Source organism: Scyliorhinus torazame, chromosome 22 (genome assembly GCF_047496885.1).
Source record: "Scyliorhinus torazame isolate Kashiwa2021f chromosome 22, sScyTor2.1, whole genome shotgun sequence".
Classification (NCBI taxonomy): Eukaryota; Metazoa; Chordata; class Chondrichthyes; order Carcharhiniformes; family Scyliorhinidae; genus Scyliorhinus; species Scyliorhinus torazame.
Window position 1 is genome coordinate 94,324,915 of NC_092728.1, and position 18,157 is coordinate 94,343,071.

Genomic DNA, 18,157 nt, shown 5'->3' on the forward strand with positions numbered 1-18,157 from the left:
GAAGGTACATTCATAACGTGGCTAAACAGGTTGATCATCTGCCTGTAAACTTTTCCAATATGCCTGATGGCGGGTGGCAAGAGTGAGAGAGTTTTCTGGTCAGCCATATGCAGGAGATAATGACAAACCACGATATCACTTTACCAAGAATAATCATGGACCAATCCAATGGAGGTCCATGGTCACCAACACCCTCTTAGGGCATGGGACCTGAAGGTGGCTGAAGGCACAGCTCTCAATGACAGGGCTGAGAAAGCATGACTACACAAGAGGCCGCAGAGTCAAAGAACAGAACGTTTGGTGGTGTGGGGAGTGCGTTGTAGTGCTGGAAAAGGCTATATTCTAGGAGTAATTACTCTGCTTAAAAGTTAAAAAGATTATTTTTCCTAACTTCTCATTTGGTTCCTTTTTAAACAATAATAATATGGGTTTAACACCATGCAATCTTCACTCTACCATGGTGTGAAATGATCATGTTGCAAAGGAAATTAAACAGAGATGACCAAGCATAATATCCATTTTTAAAAATACACTATAGTATCATGATAATCAGCACATGCAAAATATGCAGTTCTGATATAACCAATATCTTGTAACAGTAAGGGTGACTTACACCATACACAATATTATATATAATATAAATATATATAATCAGATTTATTTCTAAATAATAAATTTACATAGTTATTCTTGTAACCTGACAATATTGCAATCACTACCAGAGAAATGTATCAAACTACGAAGACCACTGTGGTCCACCTGGCCAGTTCAAGTATATAATACATCAGCCAGCTATCTCACTCTGTCTTCAGCTCTATGCCCTGGTGCTCCTGACAATTATGTCAAGATAAAATTGTACTTAAATTAGAAATTTATTGTGCTCAGGATTGATGTTGTACAATATACCGCTGGAATAATGAGACTGAAACAACAGTTAATGAAATGAACATGTTCATATTTCCAATTGACCTCGTTAAGATGACGGCCATACAGCTAATCTGATGAGCTCGATACATGTTAGAACACAATTTTCTGCACTCTTTCAGTATTCTGCCCCTCTCACACAATTTTCAACCTTGTTCAGTACCACTGTGCTACTTGTCCCACTAAAGCTAGAGAGAATCTGTACCAAAGCAAAATACTGCAGATGCTGGAACTTTGAAATAAAAACAAAAACTGCTGGAAATACTCAGATCAGGTAGCTTCAGTGGAGAAGGAAAGAGAGTTAACGTTTCACCTTTCGTCAGTTCTGGTTCCAGCATTTGTTTGTTTTATGTGCAGAGTAATGTTCTCAGGTTTGGCTGATGATTCCCTCTTTTGCCTCGTCCTCAAATGTTGTAGGAGAAATGGATCACTAGCTGATCAATTTTTCTTCTTTCCACTGCAGGTGTCTTACACCTATTCTAGCTGGTAAGAAAAAAACCCTGGGCGGGATTCTCTGTTCCCCGACGCCTATATCAGAATCGGCGATCAGGCGAAGAATCGACCCCGACGCCCAAATCGGGGATGCCGCTGGTTTTACGCCGGTCAGCCCTGCTCCGCCCCTTCGGAAATGGCCTAATCGTGTCGCATGCCACTGCAACGTCGTTGGCACGGCGTCGGCCGGCCCTCCCGTAATGTTCCACCCCCGATGGGCCGAGTTCCTGACGGCGCGGGACATGTTTGGTCTCAGCAGTCGGGAACCCGGCGTGGCAGCTGTGGACAGCATCTAGAGCCGCCACACTCGGCCGGGATCCGTGCTGCTGGCCGGGGAGGCTTCCACGAGTGCTCGGGGGACTGGTCGGAGTGGCCCGTGGGATCGCGGATGGTGGGCCGGGTCCGCGGACAGCCGGCGCATGTTGCACGGCACGACCGTTGCAGGTCATCAGCCATGCGTATGCGCAGCCAGGGACCCGGCCATTCTCCAGCCATTTTCGGCGCGGGAGACGGGAGTTTCATCTGGCGCTGCTGCTAGGCCCTCACAGGTCCCGGAATTGGTGAGGGGTCAGCACCAATTGTTTTCATCATAAACCTCCCACTTAGCCGCTGAAATGGGGAATCCAGCCCCCCATGTCTGGGAAATCAACATATTCCTAGTCCATGGCTTACTGTGCTGTTGCATTACCAGGTCATTCAAAACCAATGGTACTGTCTATACACATCATCTTTCATTTATAGTAGAACCGACTACAAAAACCCAAACCCCAAGGGGACCTGATCTCAGCTCTGGTTTAAAGTTGCAGACCTGCACACAAACATAGAAAAAAAACTCACTATGACTTTTTCAGATGTCACTTGCAACATTTGACCGACAGTGTAGTTACTTGCAATTTGCATCTAAATGTAGTTCATTTAACTTAGTAAGCAGTCTGTCAAATATTCTGGTGTGTAGAAACTGCTTAGAAAATGGAGATCCGATATGAAGTTTGATTCATTAATCCAGCTGAAGACGGAGATCACTTCTTTGCAGGCTACTAACTAATGCTGCAACTTCAGTCAATTGCGACTACACTTTTTGTTCCTTAAGATCTTTTCTCATGGTCTCTTAGCCTGTACTATGTGGAATAAGTCAGGTCCGTCTACTGGTGTCAGCAGCTCCAATGTTCTGTGTTTACACAAAACACAGTACGAGTACAGGAACAGAACTCAGCTGACTTCATAAACCATTCAAATGTGCTCCTATGGTTTAGTTTCCTCCAGCTGTTCCATTGCCCCTTATCTTCATCATAAGCAGTCATTGTCCTTGTCTTGTGCAGGATAACTTTTATTAAAGTCCCACTTGTTCCCTATTAATCTGCATGTTAAGCAAGCAAAGTTATGCCATAAGAATATTGTGCTTAACGGGGGATTTTTCTCAAGACAAAAAAATGAAGTTTTAATAAGAGAATTTAGTTGTATATGGAAATTATTTCTACAGTAAAATTTTTGATCCTTGCGTGGTTAACTATGGTTTAGTAATACACAAAGCTGGTTATATGCTTTTCACTAATTTTGCTGCTTCTTCCTTTTCTGTCCAGTATAGTATTTAGACTTTTATTTCACTCACCGTATTGCTGGTTGTTATCTGAACTCAGATGCTCGTTGTGTCAGGTAGACAACCCCACCAACTCTGGGCACCTTGTATTCTCTCAGCGCCATAGGAGCAGTTGCTGTCACTGAAATTTTAGAAACAAAACTGATTAGATAGCTAAATGGCTTAATGATTATGACAGCAAAGTGCTGAGAAAAACATTATCTGTGATCTCCGCCGAGCTCTGTACTTTATCGCAACCCTACCTATAAGCAACTCTCCCCACTTCAGCATTTCATTCTTTATTCATGTTCATTAAAGTTCTTTATTAGATTTTTTTTATAAATACAATCTTAGAATGGTGAAAACTGTAAACCATTCTAAAATAGTTTTGCTACTACTGAAATTCATCCCCATGTACACAATAGAGTTGCTGTGATACTATATAAACAGAACACCGAAGCAACACAGTGAGAGCTGCCCCTGTTTTGTACTTCACAGCAAGGAATCTCAGCCTCCCAGCCATCTCAAAAATTCATGTCAGAAGAATTATTTCTACTTGGGAAAAGTGAACGGGTAATAGACATTGTTAGGGCACACTGTTTAACACTTATAACAAAGTTTCCATGCCAATTTCTTCCTGGAATCTTTCCATTGTGAAATTCACAAAGTTTTTTTTAAAGTGTCAAACTGACACTTTGATCTCTCACTCATTCATATTATACAACTAGATTATAAAAGTCAATAAATAAATCACACTATATAAAAATATTTTAAAATATCACAGCAAACTATTGCTTGCAATGATGCAAGCCATCCTCCAGCTCCTCAGTCATAAATGTGAAGGTGACCCTTACCCCGTGAATTTATTAGTAAATTGCTGTGGTTATTTACACGAACTGCAGGAATATATAAACTTCTGTCTTGACAGTTTAAGAACACACAAAAAAAAAATGAAAAATGGACCATTCAGTACCCTAATGTCGTTGATTGTACAGGCATCAATAAAGTTCATTGAAAGTTAGACAATTAGATACGACAGCTAGATTATTTTTATTCTGCCTGTCACCTTATTTCCATAAAATCATACATCAGATACAACTTAAATGTACAAAACTTTGACAAACCACCCCTTCCAAAAAATTAATTGGTGAAATAATTGATGGCATGCATTCTTACAGTGAACTTATGGTTCTGTTGTAAATCAGTAGACTAAATACTGAATCGGCAGGGATAAACTCAAAAGCAGAAGTCAAGCTCCGACCCAGACTGACATTGTTTTAATGCTTTCCCTTCCACAAACTGGAAAGGCAAACATCTAGTGGAATCACACAATTCTACCCCAATCCAATGACTCAGTCTTAACGTTTCTGTCTCAGCTAAAAAGATATGGAAGCGTCCAGATTTTGTCTCAAATCTGCTTCAAGTTAGCTCTCGGCGCTGAAACTGGCCACAGAAGTCAAGATATGGGGAAGAGACAAACTCAATTGGTTACTGATGTACACTGACACTAGAAATGTAACAGGCGAGGGCAGGATCTGCCTTGGTTGTAATGATCCTTCCTACATGGACAAGGTATCAGAAAACAATTGCTGCCTCAGGTTTTGCACATCAACATTTTCAGGAGGCGAGGGTTGAAGTAAAGTAACAATTTGAGTATGTAACTGCATTTCATTACCAAAAGCGACAAGTGCATACACGAATAGTTCTCCAACATTGCAAAGCACAGTAACCATGTATGTGAGGAAAGGCATTATTGATCCATCTCCATCCATCCACAAACACTACAAATCCCTGCAATTTTTTTTGCCAGCTTCCTCCACTGGACCATATCTTGTTGCTATTAGAAAAACATTACCCTAGGTTTTCGCTCAGCATTATTTTTATGTTAGTGGTAACCATTTAAAAATAACTGCATTAAAAAGCTTACATTATAATACTATCAAAGGGAAAGCATACACTAGCCAAGATGCTGTCTGAAGTGGGGGTGGGTGGTGGTGTGGTGCCATCAAACTCGAGGCAGTCGGAATCTCCTCAGATCTGCAGTGCTCGACAACACCGCTGATGTTGTCGAGCACAGTGAGTTTGGCCCATTAGTGGAACTTGGAAAGGTGCACCCATCCTGGAGGCTTGGATTATTCCCACTTAGTTCTAGGCTATCTTGGAAGCTAATGACCTGACAGGGAGGGTAGGTTTGGCTGCGTAAGCAGCCGCAACCTCACCTGTGCATGTCTTTTGCTGGTTAAAATCCAGCAGTATGCCTACGCATACTTAAGTCTTCATTCTCACTAACCACTGGTGCGTAAACTTAGTGATTGGGTGATTAGGATGCACTTGATTTTTTAAAAATAAATTTAGAGTACCCAATTATTTTTTTCCAATTCAGGGCAAATTAGCATGGCCAATCCACCTACCCTGCACATCTTTGGGTTGTGGGTGTGAGACCCACGCAGACACGGGGAGAATATGCAAATTCCACACGGCAGTGACCCGGGGCTGGGATCGTACCCGGGTCCTTGGCGCCGTGAGGCAGCAGTGCTAACCACTGCACCACCATGCCCGGAGATGCACTTGATATCAGAAAAGAGGCCGTAGCTTAGTTAGAAAACTCTTACGTACATACTGTGCTTTGTTGCTTGTTTCAGGATATCTGGCTGACCAAACTAAAATCCACACTCTCTGAAAGGGTAGCCGTAAGTGGAAGGATTCCAAGACACAGCATTGTAGCTTCAACATTCTTATGCTGGTAGATAAATATCAGTACGGTTTATAATCAACATCATTCTGTTTACACTCTTTGTGCAATGCCAGAGATGTCTTTGTGATCAGGGGCTAGGCTCTCAATCATGGAAGCATTGACCTTCAATAATTTCAAGTTCTACACAGAATTTAAAAATGGGAATAAAATCCATTGCATGATTGCCAAATAATACAATCGACGGTTTGGTAGATGTAGATTTCAAACTAAATGAACATAACCACAAATATTAAATATTTGAAGATCTATACTCATCATAGTCAGCACTTGTATTGCTCCAAAATTACATTAGGACAGAAAAGAAAGAAATCTGAACTTCTGTGATTCCTATAATCCTGAAGTAAAGATTTTTGCAAAGATTATGGTTGCATTGAATGGTTGCAATTGCCACTGGCGATTCTCAATCCTCCTGCCATTTTCATCTTCGGCACTTGAGGAAAACAAAATATACCTTTTCCAAATTGCAAGCTACATACATGGTGTATCTGCACAAACCTTTCTTGCATGTTCTGTCTGTTGCTCTTTCTAGGTTGTTCATAGATTTAATTGCTAAGCTTGTCAAATTATTTACAGTTAGTGGTAGTTATTTGTGCGCCTAGTAAGTTCACATCAGCAGAATTACAAATAGATTTACAAACTCAAAACAAAAACAGAAACAGATTAGAAGTGGAAAAGTATTACAGTCCTAAACAGACAGTATTTATTTTAGCCAGTCAATAAACAGGGCCAATTTAAACAATTTAAAATATGTTTTTTCTGCTTTTCAATCAATCTTACTATCTGTACAGCAGCTTTAACAGATTTAACAAAGTTCTTTTCCTTTGAGTCTCGTGTCCCTATTTTAAACTATATCCCCCGGCTCCTGCTCTTCCTCAACAGGTACACCTGTATCATGGTTTATCAAGCTAACGGGTTGCTGGCAAGACCTTGTTCTTTCCTTTTAAATTGTCATCTGAGTCAGTTCTCTCTGAGATGTGCTCCTTTAACAGGGACAACGTGCTCCATTGTCAGGATATAGCTGAAACTGGGACTCATCACAAAGGGATTACATCCTGCTTATAGAAACAGTGAAATTTGCCCTAAGAGGGGTGAATGAGGGGTTCCACAAGAGGTAGGGTTTTTTTATTCTGCATTTTGGAGAACTAATTACCGTCATCTGTTGGGGGGGGGGGGGGGGTGTTGATTGGGGATTGGGGGGTTGTGTTAGGTTTATTTTTGTGATGTAATGTTTTTCAAATGTTAAAAATTTTAACAAAAATTATTTTAAAAAAACAAAGGACTTTACATCCATGTACCTGCATTGTAACACTTTGCTGTTGCTCTGGTAGCATCCATCACTGCATGCTGTGCTGGACTAAAATGTTGGAAAGGAAAATTGTGGGCGGCAGGGAGGCGCAGTGATTAGCACTGCTGCCTCATGGCATCGAGGAGCTGACTTCGATCCCAGCCCTGGTTCACTGTCCGTGTGGAGTTTGCACGTTCTCCCTGTGTCTGCTTGGATCTTACCTCCACAACCCAAAAAGAGATGTGCAGGGTAGGTGGGACTGGCCACGCTAAATTGCCCCGAATTAAACAAAAAGTAAAGGAAAATTGTTCCGTTTAACTAGGGGTGCTGACTGTTCCACGCAATAGGATTCAGATTTACCCCACCACTCATCACATGTTGAACTCTACACTTGTTCCTAAGCCATTGTTAAAAAGGACATGTTTCACAAGAGGGCTTTCATAGGTCTCCTTCCGTTATGGAACAGTAAGCCCGTTTGCACAGTACCATAAATTAATAGCTCAACTGCTCTACTGTGACAACAGTATAGAATGAAACAACCCCCAAATGCACAGGGAGAAAAATCACATCACCTGCAAAACTAAAATCAAAATTGTTTTTGAACAATCCAGCAGAGCTTTACAGCAAGTCTAAACCTTTTTTTTAAAAAAAACTACTGCTGAATTAATATAAATTAAAAACTGTAAACAAAGTAAAAGAACAGGATGGGTAGTTGCTACGCCTCAGATGCTATTAGACCTTGGCTCGCAGGTTTGTCATCAGATTCACTACAGCAGACATCTTAGAACAATAGCACACACAAATCTTGGCAATGGGCTGCAATACAATAGGAAGAGTCGAGCAAGTTGATGAGAAATTTTCAATGGGACTTCCTTTAATGTCAGACAGTATGACTGCCGTCGGCTATAATCACCAAACCCTTTTCAGTATCTTAATCCCACTGCACAGCTAGATTTTGACTTCCAACTTAGAATAGGAACATTTTTAAAGGGTGTCTGTGAACCTTACCTTGAACTTATTGTTCTCCGGTCTCTTGCACAATAGAGGCACTATGGCCTCCATGTCTGCAGTCACAGCCAAATGGAAACATTAGAAGAGTTAAAAATAGTTTACTTTTATAAAAGTTTGTTGACTTTGTATATATATATTGTTTTTGCCATGAAAAATGGAATGATAGAGCCCTCATTCATCATTGCTTTCAGTAAATTGGTTCCGATACAGTACAGCAGGGGGGGGAAAAAACTTTTTAAACCTAGACACTTTGTTCATCACCTAAAATTGCTGCAACTGGTAACCAGACCTGTAACTGGGTATAGCATTGCATCCTTCCTCAAAATATACTCCTCTGCCACAATGCAAGTTCTCAAAGACCAAAGTCCATAAACAAAGTGTAAAGTTTTGTGCCTTTCTTAATTTAAGTGGATGCACCACGGAGCCGGCTTTGCTAAATGACATTTTCACGCAAATCAGGAAGCATTCAGTAATTCCACAATTTATTTTTGCTATTAGTATTTCGTTATTTGTACTGTCCTCATGCCTGGGTGGAGGGTATTTCTGCAGGAAATGATGGAGACTAAAATCTTCGGAACCCCATTTACCTTCCGATTGCAATCATCCACTGATATTAGCAGAAAGTATAGGTCCAACTGTAACCAAACATTTTTATTGCTTCGCTAAAATTGAAACATTACTGAGGAACTTTCTTCCACTGTTTTTTTTTTCACTTGGGAAGAGCAATTTATAATTCAAATCTGCTGCAAAAAAAATCACATATGGGTCCACCAGAATAGCAAGTGCAACAGGAAAAAACCATCAGCATTTCAAGGCAGAATGTCTGTCACATATAGCAAGGTGAATGGCTTTAATGGCCATGAAGTCGAATGGCAAGTGGGAGACACAGCAAGGTCATTATCACTGCTGCAAGATAATAATAATCTTTATTAGTGTCAAAAGTAGGCTTACATTAACAATGCAATAATGTTACTGCGAAAATCCCTCAGTCGCCACATTCCTGCGCCTGTTCGGGTACACAGAGGGAGAATTCAGAATGTCCAATTCACCTAACAGCACGTCTTTCGGGACTTATGGAAGGAAACCGGAGCACTCGGTGGAAACTCACGCAGACACGGGGAGAACGTGCAGACTCCGCACAGACAGTGACCTGAGCCGGGAATTGAACTGGCGCTGTGAAGCAGCAGTGCTAATCACTGTTTTGTGTTTAATAAAGATTATTATTATTAAAACACCAAGCGCATAAGGAGATATTACATCAAATGACCAAAAGTTTGATCAAAGTGGAAGGTCTTAAAGGCGAAAAACAAGGTGTAGAAGTGGCGAGGTGTAGGGAAGGAATTGCAGAGATAGGGGCCTAGACAACCAAAGGCACAGCCACCAATGGCAGAGAAATTAAAATTGGGAATGCACAAGAGGCGAGAAATAGAGGAACACAGAGCTTTTTTTTAGAAAATATTTTATTGAGGCATTTATAATTTTAACACTTTTCAACAATAAAACCCAATAGAACATAACAAAATAACCATAATTCCCCCAAACACAAACCCCAACCAACATAGCTTATAAAAACACACCGCCAGATTTTACGGCCCTCCCGCCATTGGTTTTCCTACCCTTATTCGTCACTTCCATGCCTCCCTCCCCCCCCCCGCCCATCCCCTCACCCCCTACCCCTGCTGACAGTCTAATTTTTCTCAAAGAAGTCAATGAACGGCTGCCACCTCCCAAGCGAACCCCTGAAGGCAAATTTAATTTTCTCCAGCCTGAGAAACCCCGCCAAGTCACTAACCCAAATCCCTGACTTCGGGGGCTCCGAATCCCACCATCCCAGTAAAATCCAGCTCCAGGCCACCAGGGAAGCAAAGGCCAAAACGTTGGCCTCTCTCTCTCTCCCTGGGCTCCGGGCTCTTCCGATACTCCAAAGATCGCCACCTCTGGACTCGGAGCCACCCTCCCTTGCAGGACCTTTGACATGACGTCCGCAAATCCTCAGCCTCGGACACGCCCAGAACATGTGTATATGATTCGCAGGACTTCCCCCACATTGCCCACACCTGTCCTCCACCTCCTCAAAGAATCTGCTCATCCGGGCCACAGTCATATGAGCCCTGTGGACCACCTTGAATTGGAGCAGGCTGAGCCTGGCACACGGCGAGGACGCATTAACTCTCCGCAGGGCCTCCTCTCATAACCCAGCCTCCAACTACTCCTCTCCCCCCCCCCCCCCCTCTTCTTCCCACTTTCCTTTCACCGTCCCTATTGGGGCTCCCTCCCACTCCATCAGCTCCTTATAAATCTCCGAGACCTTCCCCTCCCCAACTCCTGTCCTCGACATCATCTTAACCTGCAGCCCCCTTTGCGGGAGTCGTGGAAAGCTCGAGAACCACCTCCGTACAAAATCCCTTACTTGCAGGTACCGGAACCCGTTCCCTAGCAACTCAAACTCTTTCTTCAGCTCCTCCAAACTCGGAAAACCCTCATCAATAAATAGATCCCCAAAATGAGTGAACCGATAATTATCGCATATCGGTGCCCACAGCGACGCCCCTCCAAAGCCCTGTGCTGCCCCACTGTCTTGTGGAGTACCGAGCTAGCGAGAACAGCAGAGTTGCTATTAACAAAGCCCTGAACCCCGTGCCCTTACAGGATGCCTCCTTCACTCGCTCCCACACCGACCCCTCCCCCACTACCTGACCATCGATATATTCGCCACCCAGCAATAGTTAATAAAGTTCAGAAGTGCCAGCACCCCCCTCCCCCCCATCAGCTGCACCTTCCTCAACCGCGGGGTTTTACCGGCCCAAATATATCCCAAAATTACTGCATTCATCCTCCAAAAAACGCCCTGGGGATAAAAATTGGGAGACACTGAAAAACAAACTGCAACCTCGGGAGGACTGTAATTTTCAGTCTGTACCGTCCCCGCCAGAGACTGCGGGAGCACGTCCCACCTCCGGAAGTCCCTCTTCATCTGCTCTACTAGCCTACCCAGATTCAATTTGTGGAGCTGACCCCATTCCTGTGCCACCTGGATACCCAGGTACCTAAAGCTCCCTCCCACCACCTTGAATAGCATCACCCCAATCACCTCTCCAGGTCCCTTGTCTGGATCGCAAAAGCCTCACTTTTGCCCTTGTTCAAGTTATACCCGAGAATCGGCCAAATTCCTCTTGTATACCCATAATCGCTCCAATCCCCCCAACAGGCCTGATATGTATAAGAGCAAACTGTCCGCATAGAGCAAGACCCTATGCTCCACGACCCCCCACCACCCCACACTATCCCCTGCCATACCTTCGAAGCTCGCAGCGCCATTGCCAAAGGATCTATGGCAGGGCAAACAGCAGTGGGGAGAGTGGACATCCCTGCCTCGTCTTCCGGTAGAGCCTAAAATACTCCGACTTCACCCGATTCATGCGCACGTTTGCCACCGGTGCCTGATGAAGCAACTGGACCCACTCCACAAATCCCTGCCCAAACCTGAACCGTCCCAGGACTTCCCAGAAGTACCCCCACTCCACCCGATCAAAGGCTTTCTCTGCGTCCATAGCCACCACCATCTCAACCTTGCAGCTCTCTGTAGGCATCATGATAACGTTCAAGAGCCTCCTAATATTGGTCGCCAGGTGCCACCCCTTAACAAACACATCTGATCTTCCCCTAATACAATCCTCGATCCGTGTGGCCAGGATCTTTGCAGTTTGGCATCCACATTCAATAGGGAGACTGATCTAGATGACCCACAGTTTTCCGGGTCTTTGTCCCGCTTCAAAATGAGAGAGATCTACACCTGCGACAACGTAGGGGAGGGCACTCCCAACTCCTTTGCTTCGTTGACGGCCCTTATCTACAGCACCCCCGAAAATCTTTTAGAAAATTCCACCAGGTATCCGTCCGGTCCTGGGGCCTTACCCGATTGCATCGCCTCCAGCCCCTCTATTACCTCCCCAAGCCCAATTGGGGCCCCCAGGCCCTCTACCAGCTCCCCGTCCACCTTCGGGAACTCCAGCCCTCCCAAATATTGCCACATCCCCTCTTCTCTGGCTGGGGGTTCCGATTTATACAGCTTGCGGTGGAAATTTCAAAACACTCCATTCATCCCCGCCGGATGCAAGACCACTTTCCCCACTGTATCTCTCACTTTCCCGATCTCTCTCGCCGCCTCATGATTCCTCAACTGATGCGCCAGCATCCTGCTCGCTTTTCCCCGTACTCAACACACCGCCCCTCACCCTCCTCAGATGTCCCACCGCCTTGCTTTGGATAGGAGATCAAATTCCAATTGTAGCCTCTGGCGTTCCTTCAAAAGCCCTTCCTCTGGGTTCTCGGTGTACCGCTTGCCCACTTGTAGGATTTTTCCCACCAGTCTCTCTATCTCCACCCACTCCACCTTCTGCTTGTGTGCCTGAATAGAAATAAAGTCCCCCCTGATAACTGTCTTCAGTGCCTCCCAGACCGTACCCACCGACACCTCCCCCATATTGTTGATCTTTTTATACCCGCGGATGGCTTCCCTCACATACGCCTCCTCTGCTAACAGCCCCACATCCAACCTCCATTATGGGCGCTGGGCCCTTCCTTTGCTCACTCTTGGGTCCAGCCAATGCGGGCCGTGGTCCGACCACTATTGCTAAATATTCAGTATCTATCACCTCTTCCAGCAGCATTTTATCCAGCACAAAGAAATCTATTTGGGAGTACACCTGGTGCACACGCGAGTAGAATTAAAATTCTTTCCCCCTCGGCCTCCCAAATCTCCACCCCATGACCTCCATGAACCCCCGGAGTTCCTTAGCCATAGCTGATACCTTCCCCGACCTAGGGGTCAACCGGTTTAGTCTTGGACAGATAGGTTGTTTTGTTGGAGGAGATTACAGAGACAGGAAGGGACAAGGACATGGAAGGATTTAAAAACAAGGATGAAAATTTTAAAGTTAATATTTATAATATCAATGTAGGTCAGCAAGCACAGGGATAAATGGGGATCGGAACTTGCTGCAATTTAAGACAAGGAATCATAGAATCCCTACAACGTATGAGGCCATTCAGCCCATCGAGTCTGCACCAGCCCTTTTGAATGAGCTACCAATTTACATTCCCCCGTCCACCCCGCCCCATCCCTGTAACCCATAGCCTAACCTGCACATCTAAGAGGCAATTTAGCATGGCCAATTGACCTAACCCACACATCTTTGGACTGTGGGAGGAAACCGGAGCAGCCAGAGGAAACCCACGCAGACACAGGGAGAACACACAAACTCCACACAGTGAACCAAGGCGGGAATAACCCAATGACTAACTTTTTAAAAATTCATTTATTACAGGATGTGGCTGGGCCAGCATTTATTGCACATTGTAATTGCCCTTGAACCACATTGCTGTGGCTCTGTTGTGGATCTGGAGTCACATGTAGGCCAGACCAGGTAAGGACAGCAATTTCCATCCCTAAAGGTTATTAATGAATCAAATCGGTTATTACAATAACCAATGATGGTTTCATGGCTATCAATGGACTTTTCATTGGATTCAAACTTCACCATTTAGTGTGCTGCGATTTGAACCCAGCTCCCCAGAGATGGACAAGTGGTCCAGTGACAATACCACACCTCCCCCGACTAATTACTAAATGCCTCATTTCAGATGCCCCAATCATGGAAGTATCAATGCCATCCCAAAACCACTGATCCCCAAACTAAAGCCTCTAAAAATTGCAAACCTGTGCCAGCCGACTCAAGAGTCTGCCAACTTCAACCAATATGCAAATTCAATCTGCAACCACCAGTGCCATGATCAACAGACAATGCATACTGAATCCTGAGCTGTCAAGTCATGGAAGTCAGGGTCATAGTTTTTAGCTGAATAGGTACCAAGGTCCCAAGCCTACCAGCAGATCCTCAGCTGTAGCTCTGCCCAGCAGGTCCCAGGCTGCCAGCTACGCCCAGGATATCCCAGCCTGTCAACCTTGCCCACCAGATGCCAGCTCTGCCTAGTAGGTTCCAGGCCGCCAACTCTACCCAGCAGGTACCAGGCCGCCAACTGCGCCCAGCAGGTCCCAGGCCACCAGCTGCGCACCCAGCAGGTCCCAGGCCGCCAGCTGCGCACCCAGCAGGTCCCAGGCCGCCAGCTGCGCGCCCAGCAGGTCCCAGGCCGCCAGCTGCGCGCCCAGCAGGTCCCAGGCCGCCAGCTGCGCGCCCAGCAGGTCCCAGGCCGCCAGCTGCGCGCCCAGCAGGTCCCAGGCCGCCAGCTGCGCGCCCAGCAGGTCCCAGGCCGCCAGCTGCGCGCCCAGCAGGTCCCAGGCCGCCAGCTGCGCGCCCAGCAGGTCCCAGGCCGCCAGCTGCACGCCCAGCAGGTCCCAGGCCGCCAGCTGCGCGCCCAGCAGGCCCCAGGCCGTCAGCTGCACGCCCAGCAGGTCCCAGGCCGCCAGCTGCGTGCCCAGCAGGTCCCAGGCCGCCAGCTGCGCCCAGCAGGTCCCAGGCCGCCAGCTGCGCCCAGCAGGTCCCAGGCTGCCAGTTGCACCCAGCAAATCCAAGGCTGACCGTGATGCCTAGCAGATCCCGGGCTGCCAACTGTTCCAGCAGAACCTGGGCTGCCAGCCCTGCCCAGCAGATCCCGGGCTGCCAGCCCTGCCCAGCAGAACCCGGGCTGCCAGCCCTGCCCAGCAGAACCCTGGCTGCCAGCCCTGCCCAGCAGATCCCGGGCTGCCAGCTGCGCCCAGTAGATCCCAGGGTGCCAGCTGCGCCCAGCAGATCCCTGGCTGCCAGCCCTGCCCAGCAGATCCCGGGCTGCCAGCCCTGCCCAGCAGATCCCGGGCTGCCAGCCCTGCCCAGCAGATCCCGGGCTGCCAGCCCTGCCCAGCCGATCCCGGGCTGCCAGCCCTGCCCAGCCGATCCCGGGCTGCCAGCCCTGCCCAGCCGATCCCGGGCTGCCAGCCCTGCCCAGCCGATCCCGGGCTGCCAGCCCTGCCCAGCCGATCCCGGGCTGCCAGCCCTGCCCAGCCGATCCCGGGCTGCCAGCCCTGCCCAGCAGATCCCGGGCTGCCAGCCCTGCCCAGCCGATCCTGGGCTGCCAGCCCTGCCCAGCCGATCACAGGCTGCCAGCCCTGCCCAGCAGATCCCGGTCTGCCAGCTGCGCCCAGCAGATCCCGGGCTGCCAGCTGCGCCCAGCAGATCCCGGGCTGCCAGCCCCACTCCGCGGGTGTAGACGCCGAGATGGGCGCCCGGTAACACTGAGCCGGGGCAGGGGATTGACTGAAACACAAACCGCCGGTCTCCAAGCTCACCTCCCGGGCTCAGCAGCTCTCCCTCGGCAGGGCTTCTTCACACCGGCGGCTGCTCTCGGGAGGGAGGGGTGGGGGTGAAGTTGTCGCTGTGGTGGGGGGAGGGGCTCCCGCCCGGCACAAACATCCCCATCCCCCGCCCGCCGGAAGTGGCGTCAGACGCAGGCCGGAAAGGGCGCAAAGTCCACCGATGTGGAGATTTGCCGGACGGAGAACTTGCGTTAAAGTTCGTTGGGGGTGGGGGAATAAGTCGCGCCGATCAGACCTTTCCTCAGAGCGATTACCGTGAAGGAGGGAAAGCGGCGGGCGGGAGGACGCCGTCAAGCAGGTGAGTCTGTCCGCCCTCTATGCGTCCGGGGTGCCGCACGGGAGGCCGGAGAAAGGATCCGCCCTCCGGTCCATGTGTCCGTCCGGGGGAGGGTCCGCCGGCGCGCGCGGCGTCAACACGGCTCCCGACAGCGGGTAAGGAAAACCCTCCTGAGCGGAGGCCGGTCTGACGGTTTAAATCCAGACCCCGCGGGGCGGCCCGGGGGGGGGCTAGAGGCGCTGACTGAATTCGTGCAGTACCAATCCCAATCCCTCAACGTCGTCCCCCCCCCGTTTGTTTTGCCAATCTGTGTTGAGACCCAGCTTCCCCAGTCCTACGTAACTGAAGTTCCTCGGCCCTGATTTGATTTATTGTCACGTGTACGGAAGTACAGTGAAAAGTATTTTTCTGCAGCGGGAATGTACACAGTACGTACATAGTAGGCAAAGAGAATAATCAACAGAGAACATTGACAAACGGTACATCGACAGTGATCCGTTACAGTGCGGAACAAGGAGCCAAACAAAGCAAATACATGAGCAAGAGCAGCATAGGGCGTAGTGAATAGTGTTCTTACAGGGAACAGATCAGTCCGAGGGGGAGTCGTGGAGGAGTCTTGTAGCTGTGGGGAAGAAGCTCTTCCTATGTCTGGACGTGCGAGTCTTCAGATTTCTGTACCTTCTGCCTGATGGAAGGGTCTGCAAGAAGGCAATGCCTGGGTGGGAGGGGTCTCTGATAATGCTGTCTGCCTTCCTGAGGCAGCGGGAGGTGAATACAGAATCAATGCGGGGATGGCAAGCTTGTGTGATGCGCTGGGCTGAGTTCACCACACTGCAGTTTCTTACGATCTTGGACCAAGGAGTTGCCATACCAGGATGTGAAGCAGCCAGATGGGATGCTCTCCATCGCGCATCTGTAGAAGTTTGTGAGAGTCGGTGCAGACATGCCAAAAATTTTTAGCTTCTGTAGGAAGTAGAGACGTTGTTGGGCTTTCTTGACTTGCATCAACACGAGTGGACCAGGACAGACTGTTGGAAATGGTGACCCCCAGGAACTTAAAGCTATCGACCATCTCCACTTCGGAGCCATTGATGCAGGTGGGGGGGTGTCGTACTACGCTTCCAGAAGTTGTGATCAGTTCCTTGTTCTTTCCGACATTTAGAGAGAGAGGTTGTTTTCGGTACACCATGCAACCAAATGATCTATCTCCCTTCTGTAGTCTGATTCGTTGTTGTTTGAGATACAGCCCACGACAGTCATATCATACCGCAAATCATTCTTGTGAATCTTTCCTGCACTCCAATGCAAAGTGTTTTTTCAAACTTTTACTGACTGGCAGATCTTCGCTACCCACACCAGCCGACCTTCGTGACCCACCGTTAATTCTTACCTTTAATGAAACAAGTGAGCCTGTTTGATCCTCACAATCTCACCTGTTTTGACATTCAATGTTACATTTCTGCTAAGGACTTCAGCTGGTGACTTTGGACTTATTGATGCGTCCTTTGAAAAAAAAATCAAGAAGTTTGTCCTCTAACTGACTCTGTCTTTGAAGTTTTATGGGGTTTAAACTTTAATTTACCAATACCTCCCTGCATATAGCACACATGGGCTTGGCATATTGATTTGCACTGACAGTCACGCCTCAAGAAATAATTCTTGCACTGCTTTGTTTCTAATTTCAGTTTTATCTTTGGGTGTTCACCAGAGGCCCAGGAGCTCTGTACACAGCTCACACCAGCACTGCTTTGTCCTGCTGTGGACTCTCTTGAGAAGCGCTCTCCAGCAGATTCAGTTGTGCGATCCTGACCTGTTTGTGTCTCTGGCCTTCTCTTCCTTATTAGAAAATGACCCATCTTCAGCTCTTCGTAGTCTTGTTGCTTGGAGGAATCTCTCCTTGAGTTCCCAAAGCACAAATGTACATGGCGTGTGATGCCAGTGGACATGCCAGGCTCTTGTTCTGCTGCCTGCCACTGCTTCTGGCGAGAGGATTCCTTTGTTTGTATTTAAAGACTGATTGCAGCCGGCATTCTTGAAGCCGGTTGGCCATTGGGCGCTTCTCCCGAGATCGGGAACTCCGTGACCCTCCTGACATCCGCCTGTGACCCACCCACAGGTTGCAAACCTGAGTTTGGAAAACACTGCTCTAATGCCTATGCATTCACCTTGAGCTGGATGCATATGATGAGGCTGATATAGTATTCTACACAAGTTTAAAATCCTTCCTTGCTTTTGTACGCTGTGTCCCTATTAATAAAGCATCCCACCAAGTTTGACCTGGGTTAATTGAGTAAAAAAGCTGTCATGTCATTCATGGTTTTGTTTCAGACCATCGTCAGCTGTCCCTCAATTTGAGGATGATGTCTACTTGGGTTTGGAAGTTTCTGCCATGGGTCTTCATGCTACACCACAGATCTTTCAGCACGTGGGGCAGGATGTCCCATGAGGTATTGGGATTGCAATGCAGAATTTTCCTTTTCTTCTCTACTGCTTTGGCATTGACTCAAAAGCATGGTGCAGCTTGATGA

At 47.5% G+C, this 18,157-nt stretch overlaps 2 protein-coding genes across 10 annotated transcripts in view; one reads left to right on the forward strand and one right to left on the reverse strand.

Annotated features, from left to right (window-relative positions):
* LOC140399231 (volume-regulated anion channel subunit LRRC8A) overlaps positions 1-15,479 on the reverse strand; it is a 98,158-nt gene extending 82,679 nt beyond the window's left edge. For both annotated transcript variants that reach the window (XM_072488627.1, XM_072488628.1), the window contains exons 1-2: positions 15,326-15,479; positions 3,026-3,134 (exon numbers count right to left, since the gene is read on the reverse strand). The gene's annotated coding sequence lies outside the window, so the exon portion shown is untranslated. The remainder of the gene's footprint in view (positions 1-3,025; positions 3,135-15,325) is intronic.
* A 12-nt stretch (positions 15,480-15,491) lies between these two features.
* LOC140399232 (kynurenine--oxoglutarate transaminase 1-like) overlaps positions 15,492-18,157 on the forward strand; it is a 64,714-nt gene continuing 62,048 nt past the window's right edge. For 4 of the 8 annotated variants that reach the window (XM_072488633.1, XM_072488629.1, XM_072488634.1 and 1 more), the window contains exon 1: positions 15,498-15,650. The gene's annotated coding sequence lies outside the window, so the exon portion shown is untranslated. Of the gene's footprint in view, positions 15,651-15,724; positions 15,785-18,157 lie in introns of those variants that run through there. The other 4 variants (XM_072488631.1, XM_072488630.1, XM_072488635.1 and 1 more) reach the window with 4 other exon arrangements.